The sequence below is a fragment of the Synchiropus splendidus genome, chromosome 7 (assembly GCF_027744825.2).
Source record: "Synchiropus splendidus isolate RoL2022-P1 chromosome 7, RoL_Sspl_1.0, whole genome shotgun sequence".
In the NCBI taxonomy this organism is placed as follows: Eukaryota; Metazoa; Chordata; class Actinopteri; order Syngnathiformes; family Callionymidae; genus Synchiropus; species Synchiropus splendidus.
The window spans coordinates 26,087,497-26,103,366 of NC_071340.1; the positions used below are offsets into that span (position 1 = coordinate 26,087,497).

The following is a 15,870-nucleotide window of genomic DNA, read 5'->3' on the forward strand; positions in this document are numbered from 1 at the left end:
GAGACGACGTCTTCTTGTGCTGCGTTCACAAAGACCAAAGCTGAACAAAAAAGGGCAGAGCAAAAGAAAACCAGATGCAGCAATGGTGAGATCCTGAAGAGACAAAAGCGTAATGCGGGGTAGTGAGCTCCAAGAACACAGTTGTCGTCATCCAACCAGATAAGGATTGTTCATGACTGTCACGCATGTGACGTACCATGCAAATGATGCCTCCGTCAGCCAGGAAGCCAGTGCTGCTCCACAATTGCCGGGTGATTTGGGAAGCTGGGTGGTTGACCCTGGAGATGAGCAGCGTGAGAGCTGCACTCAACACCGACTCCTCCACTCCACTCCGACTCTCACACTCACAGACCAAAGGCTGAATTGCACTTTTCTCTCCACATCAGTGAAGAGCCTCCATAATGCATGCAGATGGCTGCAAGTGCAGACTGTCCTCACAGACTCTTGACCGGGTGAAAACTCTTCACATCAAGTCCTGCAGACCCTGACAAGATGAGATGCCGGACGAGAAGCACAGCTACAAGTCTGATAGTTCCTCACTGGGTGGGTGATGTGTGAAACGAGTGACTTGAAGCAGGAATAATGATATTACTTCTATTTTCACAGCGGTTTCACTGCCTGGGGTGAACGCAGGACGCAGAAGGGAAGGTCAGATCGATGACCAGCTGAAGGTGGACCTGCCACGTCAACGTTCTCCTCCTTCTACTGGCTCATTTTCAGGTCTGCTGGGAGCAGCAGTGGCTGCAACACACTTTCTCCCATTTCTTTTTAGTCATGCTTTAAATTTAAAAGTTTAAACTTGATTCCTGAGGAGACCGACACATCTGTATGTCGATTCAATCTGCACAAACATTTACGTTCACATAGTTAATACTGTGCTTTTGACTGGTGTTTTTGGCCTTGAGTATCAAGGTCACTGCAATGATCTAGTTTGTAGTAGAATGACTTGTGTGCCTCCATGCACTGTGTTGTTGAGGGAGTTCAACCAGACTAGCTTGAGGGACTCTGTTCATAACGTCCCCCAGAGGATTCTCTCTCCACACAGAAGCCTGCGCACATACGTGGGACTGGGATACAGTAGTCAGATTTATTCCCAGTCGGGCAAACCCAAGTCTCACTTTCACATATCTGGGTTTCTAACCGCCAATTTCTCAGTCTGTCTTCTTGAAATCGCCGACGGCTCTCCACACCGACACCGCTTCAAGTTGGAATGGAGAGGATCGTTCAGCCAGAAACCAGTTGGTGAAAAGCATCAAAATCACAAAAATACTGTGTAGACCATAGTGGTGTGGATGAGGCTTCATGAAACAGTGTCCTGATTTTCAGATGCACTGTGTGCTGTAAAATGTTTGGACTTGTAAAACGTTTGAACTAAGACTGCCATCTAGTGGCCTCTGAAAATTCGGACACTTTTTCATTAACCCTGCAAAACTGTTTCACGATGCCTCATCTAACCACCACTAGTAGACATTATAAGCATGTTATTGTGAAATAGCAGTGTAAAGGCTTCCGTGCATGACACGTGTCATAAACACGACAAAGACAATGTCAGAAAAGAGAGAGCAAAACAAAGGAAGCAAAACAAGGAAGGAGAGGTGTTTCTTTCGGGATTATGCTGCAATGTTGAAGGTTGGATGTTTTCAAAAATAGTTCTGAATATTTGTTCACACAAAACATTCAGGTGACAGTGAGGTGAGAAGCTGAAGCCCATGTTAGCCAATCACGATGCTGAGAATAAAGACAACAGCAAGCACCTCTTCCCCTCCGTGTGACAGAGCATCGGCATGGAGCTGAGCACCAGGTGTGAATCCTCCACTTGTGCAAAAACAAAGGGAGCCAACGAGGGGCCATTTCTTTCTTTTTAAAAATACCCATGGCCTTTGAGGGTCACTGCAGCGTGAATGTGGCTTATTTTTCTGTTTCTATACATTGAGACTTTTTCCTTGGGATTCAAACCGAGGGAAAGGTGAAAGAACTATTAAAACATGCAAGAGCATGAGGGCTTCACGAAGCCCCTGCATGGAATCATGTGGCAAACACTGTTTTATTTCTCTAATTTCCACTGTCTTGCTGAGCCTCCAGGTGTTTGCTGATGGCCTCAATTCATCTGGTTTCCATTCGCCTGGAGAGCAGCACACTCTCAAGCACAGCTCAAGGCGAACAGCAGCAGCAGAGTTCAGCAGGCAGTTTTGCTCAGATCCCACTGAGAAAACAATGCAATCTATTGGTGCTTTTTAGGGGAGAAAGATTGTCTACTGTCTTGACTGCTACATCAGTTCATGTGGAAAATGACAGGAAGAAAACCCCAAAACTACAAGGCCATGAGAAGGATCTGCTCTCAGTCCTTATAGTGTTGGCTGTTAGAGACAGACTGACAGACGGGTTTGGGGAGGAGCCTCCATGGACGAAGTTGTTGACTCATGATATGGACATGTCATTATGTGAAGTATAACAGGAGCACAATCTCATGCCAACCTCCATCTCTCTGTTACGTGATGCGCTGCCCATTGCGTCCGGATATGCCAACTTCAATTCAGCGAAAACACTCTTCGCTATTTTGCCTGTTAGAGTACATTGTCAAAAGCCTTCTGAAAACTTTATTGCAGTTATTATTATTCAGTTGAAAACCTAATGTTTCAACATGAAGTACTGAAGGCTGCCTTCAGCGTCAGTATCGGACGCAAAAGTCCAGTTTCCCAGCGACAATATACGAAGCCATGGGAGTGAGGATGGGTTGCAATGTGCGCGCAAGTTTGAAGAGTCACATTTGAAGATGCTCCGGTTTCCATTGGGTGTAGCTGGGACTCGAAAGACGTGTATCAGAGGGCGATGTGAAGAGACAAGGTTAGTTGAGGTGAGAATAAGACGGTTTGGACACGTGGAAGAATGTTCAGGAAAAGCCATTGAGGTATCGGGACATGATAAAGGAGGACAAGAAGAGGCGTGAACAGGGAGGGCGCTCATGATCGATGGGTAAGGTTGGATAAGGTTGGGTGAGCCAGACTCTGATCAAGGGGACAGACGTCGTGGAAGAAGAATCTTAGAGATGAAGATGTCATGTTAAAGGAGCGGGAGCTGGCAACGAGCCATTCATTGATGCTGTCCATGGCGACGTGAGGAGGACAGGTGTGACTGAGAGGAGGACGAAGCCAGTGATGTTGCAGGGACGCATGAAGGAACATGACCCGTATGCATATATAAAGAATAAACAGCCTTCAAATAGATGTCTGCTGCACCGCAAAATAGCTCATTGGCAATAAGAACTGTTGTCCCTGCTCTACTCGATGACCTCTGGATTCAGATGAAGCTGAAGAGTGACGTGAAGGAAAAGGAAATTGGAATTAAATCGAACTGTGCCTCCCAAAATGACTCACTCGGAAGCTGTTGACTCAATTATTTTGATGTCGGAACAGGAAGCCAAATGTTGAACAGAGCTATCAAAGCTGGAGAGCTGACATTGCTGCAAGGCATTGAGAAAATAAATTCTTAATGAACAACAATCCTTTTAAATGAGATTAAGACGCAGCGGCTTATTTCCTTTTATAAACTACACATTGATTTTCAATGAGAGGCGCCGAATTGAGTCTCTGAATAATACATCGGCCGCATTAAAGAGGTGACAGATCTTCTGTGTGGAAACAGTGATGACTCCTTTAATCACTGGTGCTGTGGTGCGAGAAACCAAACCAATTGATCTGAAATGTCATGTAAACAATGTGTGATGTGAGCGTTGCAGAGATCGACATCATGTCATGACAACCGGGAGGCGGGGGGGGCTGCTGAGCGTGGGTTGGGGGAAGAGGTCCGGGCACCCCTCCCTGTCCTCCAAGACTGCTTTACTACAGTCTTGGATGAAGTGGCAAGACGTGCTTGTTTTCCAGGATTACATTGACGTTTTCATCAGTTAAGACTGAAGAGCAATGTGCCTTAGAAACCCTGTCTGGACATTAAGAAGACCTGAGTCATGGCCTGGAAAATTCAACTGTTGAGCCAGTTAGATCAAGGCGTGAGCTACTCCTCTTAGAGCTCAGTGGCTCGTTGGTCTAGGGGTATGATTCTCGCTTAGGGTGCGCGAGGTCCCGGGTTCAAATCCCGGACGAGCCCCACAAATTATAGTATTTTAGTCAAAACCCCAGACTGGCTGCCAGTGTGCGCTGTGAGGGAGGGGTTGATGTGAGAACCTTAAAGTTCTCTACACCCCATGATGGCCTTTTAGCAAGCAGTGACCTGTCACGGCTCTAATGCAGCTCGTTGGTCCCAGCTTTAAATCCCAGATCGTTGCCCCCTCTGCTACGAAGGGCAGCCCAACCTTTTCCTCTGACGCCTTGTGGGGTAGTTCAACAGCCATGTCAATCCTGGGCAACATTCTTCACGACAGCTTATCTAGAATGAAATTCTAAAGGTTATCGTACATCCAGGGTTCGCTGGAGAGTATGATTGTCGCTTTGCGTCTGCGAGATCCCAGATGAGCCCAATTCCAAGCCACAAATGAACAGCAGTCAGGTCATGTTTGTGTTCGAAATATTTCTGCGTTGGCTCGTTGGTCTAGGGGTATGATTCTCGCTTAGGGTGCGAGAGGTCCCGGGTTCGAATCCCGGACGAGCCCAATGTTTGATGGCATTTTAGTCAAACCCACCGACTGGCCACAAATGTGTGCTGCAAACCAGGGATTGAAGTGCGAACCTTCAAGTTCTCTACATACACCCGATGCTGACGTTTTAGCAAGGAGTGACCTGTTTCTTCCACGGCTCTGATACGGCTCGTTGGTCTAGGGTTAAGGATCTCACTTCGAGTCTTGTCCCCTCTGCTATGCCGAGCGGCCCAACCTCCATTTTCCTCTGAAGCCTTGTGGAATAGTTCAATAGTCGTGAGAAGGATTACGCGAAAAGGAAACACAACAACTAGCTTGCCTTAGGGGATGCATCATGATCATGCACTCCTCTTGTCCGTGTAGATACTAGCCAACTTGCTTCAGGAAACCTCATCCAAAATGACATTCGACAAGTTTTCGTATGTCCAGGGTTCGCTGGTCTGAGAGTGTGATTCTCACTTTGCGTGCGAGACGTCCCAGACGAGCCCGTTCCCCACACAGGCTACAAATGGACCACACTCAGGTGACTCAGTTCCCCCACCCACTTTTAACTAACAGTCTCTTGGCTGAAACACTTTTTGTTTTAAACCCAATGGCTTGTTGGTCTAGGGGTATGATTCTCGCTTTGGGTGCGAGAGGTCCTGTGTTCAAATCCCGGACGAGCCCAAAAACAGGATGACTTTTGGTCAAAACCTGCCATTCCACATTTCAAAAACGACAATTGCGACTCACCATTCAGTCCTGCAGAAGCTCCCGCCTCTTCTCGGAAGGGGGCGTGGCCCTAACTGAGAAAAAGCGAGACTGCCAAAATGAGACAATAAAAGTGGAAAAAAACAGGAAAAATAAACAGAAATGAAACTTTTAATATATTTATTTCTGTTTATGTGTGGGACAAGAAGTTTAAGCTTCTTGCCGAGGAAGAGACTTGTGAATCACAGAGCTGATGGGATTCAACTGCAGAACATCCAGCACCGTCTGAGCCACTTGGAATGAGCAACAACAGTCAATTGTGACTCATGATTTTTTCCCCCCTTTTTTCCTCCTTTTTAAATCAACGCCACTCACAGGCTTCTGAAAACCTCACACATACCAAATTTGTGTGTTCCATTTGCAGTTGTCTGGCTGGTGCTCCCTGCAGAGTGTGACACAAACATAAATAATGTGTGAAGCGGCCGCTGAGCTGCTGAGTGGAAGTGAAAATAACAAATAATGACAGACAAGTGGGATGAAAAAAGATTGATTGAGCGAATAAAAAAGTGCTGCATGATTCAGTGTATTCCAACTATTGTACTTGTCGCACTTGTTGCTGCTTTTATTTTCCTCACACATATTTTTCAGTTAATGGAAGATTCATTGGGTTCGTGTCATTTACATAACTCTCTCAATGTGTGTCTCCTTTGCAAAACACAACATTGTGTTCGTGACATTTTGCTGTGTAACTGGACGAAGCTAGCATGGAGCCAGTAGCTGGATGATGAGCGGTCAAAACCCCAGACGGGCTGCCAGTGTGCGCTGTAAGGGAGGGGTTGATGTGAGAACCTTAAAGTTCTCGCCGCCCTGTGGAGGGAGGGCAGGGAGTCACAGTCACAACTGTCATACGACTGTTAGGTCTCGGGTCCAGGGATGGTCGCCCCCTCTGCTATGAAGGGCAGCCCAACCTTTTCCTCTGACGCCTCGTGGAGTTGTTCAACAGCCATGGAAATATTGGGCAACATTCTTCAGGAAAGCTTATCTGGACTGAAATTCATCAGGTTGCCAGAGATCCCAGATGGTCCCATTTCCCGTCAGGCCACAAATAAACGGCAGTTAGGTGACATTTGCCTCCAAAACTCCGTTCCCCCTTTTAACTTACAGTGTCTTAGCTGAAGGACTTTTTGCACGAGTTCAACGGCTCGTTGGTCTAGGGGTATGATTCTCGCTTAGGGTGCGAGAGGTCCCGGGTTCAAATCCCGGACGAGCCCGGAACATTTCACTTCCCATGCTAATCATGGTTCATGTGAGAGTTTATTAACCTCAGAGTCCATTGTATGTTTTGAAAATACTAATAAATAAGTGCATTTAAGTCAATTCCTTAAATTCAAACAGGCCACAGATGATTTGACTCCGAGTTGTTTTTCTTCCCCTTAAAACTTACAGTGTATTGGCTGAAGCACTTTTTTTCTTTAGTTCTCGGTGGCTCGTTGGTCTAGGGGTATGATTCTCGCTTAGGGTGCGAGAGGTCCCGGGTTCAAATCCCGGACGAGCCCTCGACGGTGTTACCGTTTGCTCGACATTCTGACCACAAATGAATGGCACACTGGAGCTAGTTCACTGGTCCCGTGGGAGGAACAGCGACCAAACCTGTGGCCTTTCTGAGGATCAATTTGACGCCTCTGACTCAAATAGTTAGGTCCAAATATTGTAAAAAGAACAAGATGACACCTTCAATCTTTTCCAGTGCTTTTCATATTCCAGTCTGGTTCTGAAGTAGCAGCGCACGGTGTTGACCAGGCGTCCATGATGTTCACCATCAGCAGCTTTTAGACACCAGCAGTCAGTAGGAAATCAGCGCAGCATTACCTAAAATCCTTTAAGTCTTTAAAGCCCACATTGTTATTCTTAAACACACAAAAATCTCCCTCCGGGGTTCTGATGATGAGGGGCAGATACAGTATACACATGGAAGGCCGGCAGATACCGATCCAGGCTGCACACGACAAGCTCCCTTTAATCTGTTCTCTGAGAATCCTCCCCACTTAAAGGGGCTCCCGGGTCAGGCCAACCCTCCAAAGCAGAGCAAGTGACGGGAACACAAACACGGCAGAGGACACCTTGCCTGACGGGAAGACCGCGGAGTGAACTCCAGGGTGTGCAGAAAATGCTGAGTGGACGGAAACATGGGCTCTTCTCGATGGAAGGAAAGCTCACTCTGAGGATCATGGTAACTGGCTGTGAGCGCAGGGAAACCATCTAACCTGGAATGAATTCATGAAAATATCTACTTCATGTAACAAGACGACAAAGTAAGCACCAGGACACTACACTGAAAGTACTTCACAGAAAGGAATGGATTAAATCAAGGCACTGGATGAAAAGAAGAAACTGAAGAGAACAAAGAAACTTTTACTCTTGGCCAGTAGAAGTTTATTTGTCTGGGAATGAAACATGGAAATTGAGTTCGTGACTAAACCCATAGCCCAAAAAAATCTCCTCTCATATACCACTAAATATGGTGATGACCCAAGTTCAATATGAGTTTTCTCCGATATGATCAGTAATCGCAGATTTGACTTGACTCGGGCATTTTTGGAGTCACTTACACTTCCTACATATTGTCTTCTGTAAATCTCATCTGGTGGAAATAAGCCTCCCATCTGTGAGGGCAGCGGTGAGTCTTATTCCTCCATCACTCCTGCTTTGTTCTTCCTGGTAATGATTATGACCAAAATGGAGCCATCTTCTGAGAAGCACTTCCTGCCTCTGTATTTGCTCCTCAGAGCCATCAGGCCTCAGGCTGCTGCTCTGAAAAAGAACCTGATGTACCTTCCATGCATGTCTGGGATCTCACCGTCCATGCACCAAACCCTTTTTCTGAATACCTGCAGGAGCCTTTCCGCGAGTCTGGCCTCATAATCCATCATTTATTAAAATGCTTGCCACCTCATAGTCTCGTTGGTCTAGGGGTATGATTCTCGCTTTGGGTGCGAGAGGTCCCGGGTTCATATCCCGGACGAGCCCTCAACGTCCTTGTGTTTTAGTCAAAGACTCCCAAGACTCACAATCCGCTATGTCAAATGACAACATTGGAACCTTGGTGGCTTGTCAGGAGTGATTTGCTGAGGTTTTATGACTCAGCATTGAAGGGCAGATGAGGTTTCATGAAACAGTGTCCTGATTTTCAGAGGCCACCAGAAGGCACTGTAAAATGTTTAGACTTGAACAAGTTATTCAATGAAACCTCATGTCATTTCTAAACCAAGAGCGCCATCAAGTGGCCTCTGAAAATGAGGACACTGTTTCATCGACCAGACAATACAGTTTCATGATGCCTCATCTCCCCATCACCAGTTGCCGACATGCTTGGTGGTAATTTTACAGATGTCCAAGACTGTGTCGTTCCTAGAAGTAAACGTTAGTTCCTACAGTGGTAAAGATGTCAGAAGCTTCTCAGGTTTGCTGTGAAGCAGTGTGTGTTTCATCTGTATGTCCAGGCTCAACGTCTCAGCTGCTGTGTACAGATGTGTGTGGAAACCAGAGGAGCAGGTTTTCCATGTGGCTCGTTGGTCTAGCATTGAAGGGCAGATGAGGTTTCATGAAACAGTGTCCAGATTTTCAGAGGCCACCAGATGGCGCTGTCTGCTGTAAACTCAGTCAGACTCAGTCATAGCAAGGGGCCAGATGCCAAACCCAGTCCAAATCACAGGCTGAGTTGGGATCGGAAACTTTCGTGGAACAATTTGATTTGGTCCCTGGTTCCTAGCGGTATGATTCTCGCTTTGGGTGCGAGAGGTCCCGGGTTCAAATCCCGGACGAGCCCTTGGTGGTCTCAGATAGTCAGTTATAACTGGCTATTCCTCATTCTCATGTCAGGACAGCTCCAAGTAGCATTTTTGTTGAGTCAAGACCTTCCACCACACCGTACTCAGAAGCAGCTCCAGCCTCAACTTCCTTCATGGTCATGCGTTTCTCCACACCATAGAAATGCCTGGCAAGTGGGGCATGATTCTGGCTTTGGGTGTCAGAGGTCCTGGGTTCATGTCCCAGATGAGCCCAAAGTGGAGTTCTCTTTTCATCTGCCAGGTCGGTGGGTTCTCAGAGATGTTCACAAATGTCCACCACTGAACTCGATCATCACCATCCACTCAATTCACCAGCACTCTGAACTAAACTCAACACAGTACTTTAAAACTATGATCAGGGATGAAAGTCCCTCAGACTCTCCTCGCTGTCTTTGTGTTGATCGTCGCAGAGGTGTGATATGAACCATTGGATTTGGTTTCAGCTGAGGGAATATGGACTGTAGGCCATGAGTTTGATCCCCGACTGGGCTCCAGTCCAACGACTTTCAGAGTGAGTCCAACCACGGAGGGTTGTGTGGTTCACTCATACTAACCAAGTCAAGGCTGAACGTCTGAGGCTCAGCTCGAGCAACGCTGGGCACTTAGTAAATAAGATTTAGGGAACTTGTACTTCTAACACTCTATTGGCAAAGGCTCGTTGGTCTAGGGGTATGATTCTCGCTTAGGGTGCGAGAGGTGAGCCCAAAGTGGAGTTCTCTTTTAGTCTGCCAGGTCGGTGGGTTGGAGTTGATTTTACAGATGTCCATGACTGAAGTCTCTCATCGCTGTCATCAGAGTTTCATGTATTATAACATATGATAACAACCTTGGGAGTGAGTCCAGAAGCACTGAAGTCGATCAATACACCTGACTGTAGCAAACCTTCGTGTTTGACTATCAGGAGACATCTGGCAGTTTTCTTTAGTCCTGGGCTTTGAGTTTTCACCTCACCTAACTGTCCATTGGTTAAAGGTTGAGTTGGGATCGTAAACGTTCCTGGAACAGTTGGATTTGGTTCCTGGTTCCTTCTGTGCAAATGTCTGCTGGTAGCCATTGAATTCACAGTGTCGTTCCTAGAAGTAAACGTAGGTTCCTACAGTGGTAAAGATGTCAGAAGCTTCTCAGGTTTGCTGTGAAGCAGTGTGTGTTTCATCTGTATGTCCACGCTCAGCGTCTCAGCTGCTGTGTACAGACGTGTGTGGAAACCAGAGGAGCACGTTTTCCATGTGGCTCGTTGGTCTAGGGGTATGATTCTCGCTTTGGGTGCGAGAGGTCCCGGGTTCAAATCCCGGACGAGCCCTTGATGGTCTCCCTTTTTGGTTTAAACTGGCTATTCCTCATTCTCATCGAAGGACAGCTCCAAATAGCAGTTTTGTTGAGTCAAGACCTTCCACCACCGGCGAGTTTGTGGTGATCTCGTTACTCTCGTCTGGTGTGTCCCGGGCCTCACACGTAGACCAGGTCCCGGTCCCACTGAGACACTCTCGTGGAATGTTTGTCTTTTTGCCGCCGGGACCAAATACTTAAAATGAACCACATGGAGGGTTGTGTGGTTCACTCATACTAACCAAGTCAAGGCTGAACGTCTGAGCCTCAGCTCGAGCAACGCTGGGCACTTAGTAAATAAGATTTAGGGAACTTGTACTTCTGACTCTCTAACGTCAACGGCTCGTTGGTCTAGGGGTATGATTCTCGCTTAGGGTGCGAGAGGTCCCGGGTTCAAATCCCGGACGAGCCCTCTATCTTCCACTGTTTTAGTCCAAGACTCCCAATCCACTATGTCAAATGACAGTATTGGAAGCTTGGTGGCTTGTCATGAGTGATTTGCTGAGGTTTGAATACTCAGTATTGAAGGGCAGATGAGGTTTCATGAAACAGTGTCCTGATTTTCAGAGCCCACCAGATGGCGCTGTAAAATGTTTAGACTTGAACAGGTTATTCAATGAAACCTTATGTCATTTCTAAACCAACAGCGCCATCAAGTGGCCTCTGAAAATGATGACACTGTTTCATCGACCAGACAATACAGTTTCATGATGCCTCATCTACCCATCACTTGTTGCCGACATTCTTGGAGGTGGTTTTACAGATGTCCAAGACTGAAGTCTCTCATCGCTGTCATCAGAGTTTCATGTATTATAACATATGATAACAACCTTGGGAGTGAGTCCAGAAGCACTGAAGTCGATCAATACACTTGACTGTAGCAAACCTTCGTGTTTGACTATCAGGAGACATCTGGCAGTTTTCTTTAGTCCTGGGCTTTGAGTTTTCACCTCACCTAACTGTCCATTGGTTAAAAAAACAGGCATAAACCAACCGACTGTCTTTCTCTGTGCTATGGTCTCGCTGTGACTCTAAACCTCGGGGGTCAGACTCAGTCATAGCAAGGGGCCAGATGCCAAACCCAGTCCAAATCACAGGCTGAGTTGGGATCGGAAAGGATCCTGGAATAGTTGGATTTGGTTCCTGGTTCCTTCTGTGCAAATGTCTGCTGGTAGCCATTGAATTCACAGTGTCGTTCCTTGAAGTAAACGTTGGTTCCTACAGTGGTAAAGATGTCAGAAGCTTCTCAGGTTTGCTGTGAAGCAGTGTGTGTTTCATCTGTATGTCCAGGCTCGTCTCAGCTGCTGTGTACAGACGTGTGTGGAAACCAGAGGAGCAGGTTTTCCAAGTGGCTCGTTGGTCTAGGGGTATAATTCTCGCTTTGGGTGCGAGAGGTCCCGGGTTCAAATCCCGGACGAGCCCTTGATGGTCTCCTTCTTTTGGTTAAAACTGGCTATTCCTCATTCTCATGTCAGGACAGCTCCAAATAGCAGTTTTGTTGAGTCAAGACCTTCCACCACACCGTACTCAGAAGCAGCTCCAGCCTCAACTTCCTTCATGGTCATGCGTTTCTCCACACCATAGAAATGCCTGGCAAGTGGGGGATGATTCTGGCTTTGGGTGTCAGAGGTCCTGGGTTCATGTCCCGGATGAGCCCAAAGTGGAGTTCTCTTTTCATCTGCCAGGTCGGTGGGTTCTCAGAGATGTTCACAAATGTCCACCACTGAACTCGATCATCACCATCCACTCAATTCACCAGCACTCTGAACTAAACTCAGCACAGTACTTTAAAACTATGATCAGGGATGAAAGTCCCTCAGACTCTCCTCGCTGTCTTTGTGTTGATCGTCGCAGAGGTGTGATATGAACCATTGGATTTGGTTTCAGCTGAGGGAATATGGACTGTAGGTCATGAGTTTGATCCCCAAGTGGGCTCCAGTCCAACGACTTTCAGAGTGAGTCCAACCACGGAGGGTTGTGTGGTTCACTCAAACTAACCAAGTCAAGGCTGAATGTCTGAGTCTCAGCTCGAGCAACGCTGGGCACTTAGCAAATAAGATTTAAGGAACTTGTACTTCTAACACTCTATTGGCTACGGCTCGTTGGTCTAGGGGTATGATTCTCGCTTAGGGTGCGAGAGGTCCCGGGTTCAAATCCCCGACGAGCCCTTCTTAAGCACAGCTTTTCAGTCAGACCCCACCATTGTTCAATGTTCTGTGCGGTTTCTGAATCCTCCACCAAGAGATCAATGATCAATTCATTGACCATTAAACAAACCAATCCATGTGTTTTTTCTTCTTGTTTTCATTGATCAAGATGCCACACATTCGAGCAGATCATGAGGATCCAGGTCTTTGTCACACTGTTTCATGAGGTTCTTTTGTTGAACTAACAATCTGAATCGAGTGAAGCCAAGTTTACAGGACTTTTGGACATAGATTCAGATATAATTCAGCTGCTTATCTTTCCTCTTGAGGTCCCCAAGCTGCTCAGAATGTGAAGAGAATGTTGTTAAAAATGATCCGAGCCTTTAACAGCAACCAACGATGACTGGAAGAATCAAAAGACTCAACTTGTTTCTCAATTTTCCATGTTTTCACGGCTTAAAGAGATTTTTGTTCAGACAGAAAACCAGATTCTACATTCACTTTTGGTTCTTTTCACATGTCTTGTTGGTCTAGGAGTATGATTCTCGGTTCGGGTGCGAGAGGTCCCGGGTTCATGTCCCGGATGAGCCCTCAAAGTCCTTGGGTTTTAGTCAAAGACTCCCAAGACTCCCAATCCACTATGTCAAATGACAGCATTGGAAGCTTGGTGGCTTGTCACTCGTGATTTGCTGAGGTTTTATGACTCACCGTTGAAGGGTAGATGAGGTTTCATGAAACAGTGTCCTGATTTTCAGAGCCCACCAGATGGCGCTGTAAAATATTTAGTCTTGAACAAGTTATTCAATGAAACCTCATGTCATTTCTAAACCAACAGCGCCATCAAGTGGCCTCTGAAAATGAGGACAGGTGCGAGAGGTCCCGGGGTTCAAATCCCGAACGAGCCCTTGATGGTCTCCTTCTTTTGGTTGAAACTGGCTTCCTCATTCTCATGTCAGGACTGAGTCAAGGCTGAATGTCTGAGTCTCAGCTCGAGCAGCGCTGGGAGCTTAGTAAATAAGATTTAGGGAACTTGTACTTCTAACTTTCTAACGGGTTCAAATCCCGGACGAGCCCTCTATTTTCTTGGGTTTTAGTCCAAGACTCCCAATCCACAATGTCAAATGACAGCATTGGAAGCTTGGTGGCTTGTCATGAGTGATTTGCTGAGGTTTTATGACTCAGCATTGAAGGGCAGATGAGGTTTCATGAAACAGTGTCCTGATTTTCAGAGCCCACCAGATGGCCCTGTCTGCTGTAAAATGTTTAGACTTGAACAGGTTATTCAATGAAACCTTATGTCATTTCTAAACCAACAGCGCCATCAAGTGGCCTCTGAAAATGACGACACTGTTTCATCGACCCGATAAGCACAGTTTCATGATGCCTCATCTACCCATCACTAGTTGCCAACATGCTTGGAGGTGATTTTACAGATGTCCAAGACTGAAGTCTCTCATCGCTGTCATCAGAGTTTCATGTATTATAACATATGATAACAACCTTGGGAGTGAGTCCAGAAGCACTGAAGTCGATCAATACACCTGACTGTAGCAAACCTTCGTGTTTGACTATCAGGAGACATATGGCAGTTTTCTTTAGTCCTGGGCTTTGAGTTTTCACCTCACCTAACTGTCCATTGGTTAAAGGTTGAGTTGGGATCGTAAACGTTCCTGGAACAATTTGATTTGGTCCCTGGTTCCTTCTGTGCAAATGTGTACTGGTAGCCATTGAATTCACAGTGTCGTTCCTAGAAGTAAATGTAGGTTCCTACAGTGGTAAAGATGTCAGAAGCTTCTCAGGTTTGCTGTGAAGCAGTGTGTGTTTCATCTGTATGTCCACGCTCAACGTCTCAGCTGCTGTGTACAGACGTGTGTGGAAACCAGAGGAGCAGGTTTTCCATGTGGTTCGTTGGTCTAGGGGTATGATTCTCGCTTTGGGTGCAAGAGGTCCCGGGTTCAAATCCCGGACGAGCCCTTGATGGTCTCCTTCTTTTGGTTAAAACTGGCTATTCCTCATTTTCATGTCAGGACAGCTCCAAATAGCAGTTTTGTTGAGTCAAGACCTTCCACCACAGCGTACTCAGAAGCAGCTCCAGCCTCAACTTCCTTCATGGTCATGCGTTTCTCCACACCATAGAAATGCCTGGCAAGTGGGGTATGAGTCTGGCTTTGGGTGTCAGAGGTCCTGGGTTCATGTCCCAGATGAGCCCAAAGTGGAGTTCTCTTTTCATCTGCCAGGTCGGTGGCTTCTCAGAGATGTTCACAAATGTCCACCACTGAACTCGATCATCACCATCCACTCAATTCACCAGCACTCTGAACTAAACTCAGCACAGTACTTTAAAACTATGATCAGGGATGAAAGTCCCTCAGACTCTCCTCGCTGTCTTTGTGTTGATCGTCGCAGAGGTGTGATATGAACCATTGGATTTGGTTTCAGCTGAGGGAATATGGACTGTAGGCCATGAGTTTGATCCCCGACTGGGCTCCAGTCCAACGACTTTCAGAGTGAGTCCAACCACGGAGGGTTGAGTGGTTCACTCACACTAACCAAGTCAAGGCTGAACGGCTGAGTCTCAGCTCGAGCAACGCTGGGCACTTAGTAAATAAGATTTAGGGAACTTGTACTTCTGACTCTCTGACGTCAATGGCTCGTTGGTCTAGGGGTATGATTCTCGCTTAGGGTGCGAGAGGTCCCGGGTTCAAATCCCGGACGAGCCCAGAATGTTTCATGACCCACTCTGATCACAACATAGTGCCTCACTCATGTCTGATTTTATTAACCTCCTCATTCATCGTTTGTTTTTTTTAATTATACATGAGTGCATTCAAGTCAATTCCATGAATTCAACTCCACATCTACTGCACTCTCCAGACGCGGTGCTTTGTTGGCAATGCAGCGGCCCTTTGCTGACGTCCAACAGAAACAAGGCGTCTCTCAGGATTGTTGTGAGGCCAGTGGAAGAGATTTAATCGCCTGCTACAACAGTCAACCAGAAGCCACTGTGATCAAAAGGCTGGCCTCCAGGAAGAACAGTGGCAGATCAAGCCCTTGAGAGAAGAGATGCAGCAGACTCACCCAGCCAATTCAAACGCCAGGAGGCCCAGAAAGAGCCGGGCAACCGTGGACCAACAAGTGGAGCAACAGGGATCTGCTGTTCAGAGCTTCTTTGAAGAACTGACGGCGGTGTAAAAATAACAAGACGACCTCAGCAGATGGAAAAATGAAAGTGAGAGCTAATCTTGAGGGTCGTATTTTCTGGAGAGCA

At 46.7% G+C, this 15,870-nt stretch overlaps 10 non-coding genes across 10 annotated transcripts; all 10 read left to right on the forward strand.

The window, feature by feature from the left end:
• Nucleotides 1-4,032: 4,032 nt before the first annotated feature.
• trnap-agg (transfer RNA proline (anticodon AGG)) lies at nucleotides 4,033-4,104 on the forward strand. Its single transcript has one exon. It is a non-coding gene; the product is annotated as a tRNA-Pro (tRNA).
• A 430-nt stretch (nucleotides 4,105-4,534) lies between these two features.
• On the forward strand, nucleotides 4,535-4,606 carry trnap-agg (transfer RNA proline (anticodon AGG)). Its single transcript has one exon. It is a non-coding gene; the product is annotated as a tRNA-Pro (tRNA).
• A 1,874-nt stretch (nucleotides 4,607-6,480) lies between these two features.
• On the forward strand, nucleotides 6,481-6,552 carry trnap-agg (transfer RNA proline (anticodon AGG)). Its single transcript has one exon. It is a non-coding gene; the product is annotated as a tRNA-Pro (tRNA).
• A 213-nt stretch (nucleotides 6,553-6,765) lies between these two features.
• Nucleotides 6,766-6,837, forward strand: trnap-agg (transfer RNA proline (anticodon AGG)). The gene has a single exon. It is a non-coding gene; the product is annotated as a tRNA-Pro (tRNA).
• Nucleotides 6,838-10,357: 3,520 nt separating this feature from the next.
• trnap-ugg (transfer RNA proline (anticodon UGG)) lies at nucleotides 10,358-10,429 on the forward strand. Its single transcript has one exon. It is a non-coding gene; the product is annotated as a tRNA-Pro (tRNA).
• Nucleotides 10,430-10,795: 366 nt separating this feature from the next.
• On the forward strand, nucleotides 10,796-10,867 carry trnap-agg (transfer RNA proline (anticodon AGG)). Its single transcript has one exon. It is a non-coding gene; the product is annotated as a tRNA-Pro (tRNA).
• Nucleotides 10,868-11,805: 938 nt separating this feature from the next.
• Nucleotides 11,806-11,877, forward strand: trnap-ugg (transfer RNA proline (anticodon UGG)). Its single transcript has one exon. It is a non-coding gene; the product is annotated as a tRNA-Pro (tRNA).
• Nucleotides 11,878-12,551: 674 nt separating this feature from the next.
• Nucleotides 12,552-12,623, forward strand: trnap-agg (transfer RNA proline (anticodon AGG)). The gene has a single exon. It is a non-coding gene; the product is annotated as a tRNA-Pro (tRNA).
• A 1,881-nt stretch (nucleotides 12,624-14,504) lies between these two features.
• Nucleotides 14,505-14,576, forward strand: trnap-ugg (transfer RNA proline (anticodon UGG)). The gene has a single exon. It is a non-coding gene; the product is annotated as a tRNA-Pro (tRNA).
• Nucleotides 14,577-15,250: 674 nt separating this feature from the next.
• trnap-agg (transfer RNA proline (anticodon AGG)) lies at nucleotides 15,251-15,322 on the forward strand. Its single transcript has one exon. It is a non-coding gene; the product is annotated as a tRNA-Pro (tRNA).
• Nucleotides 15,323-15,870: the final 548 nt, after the last annotated feature.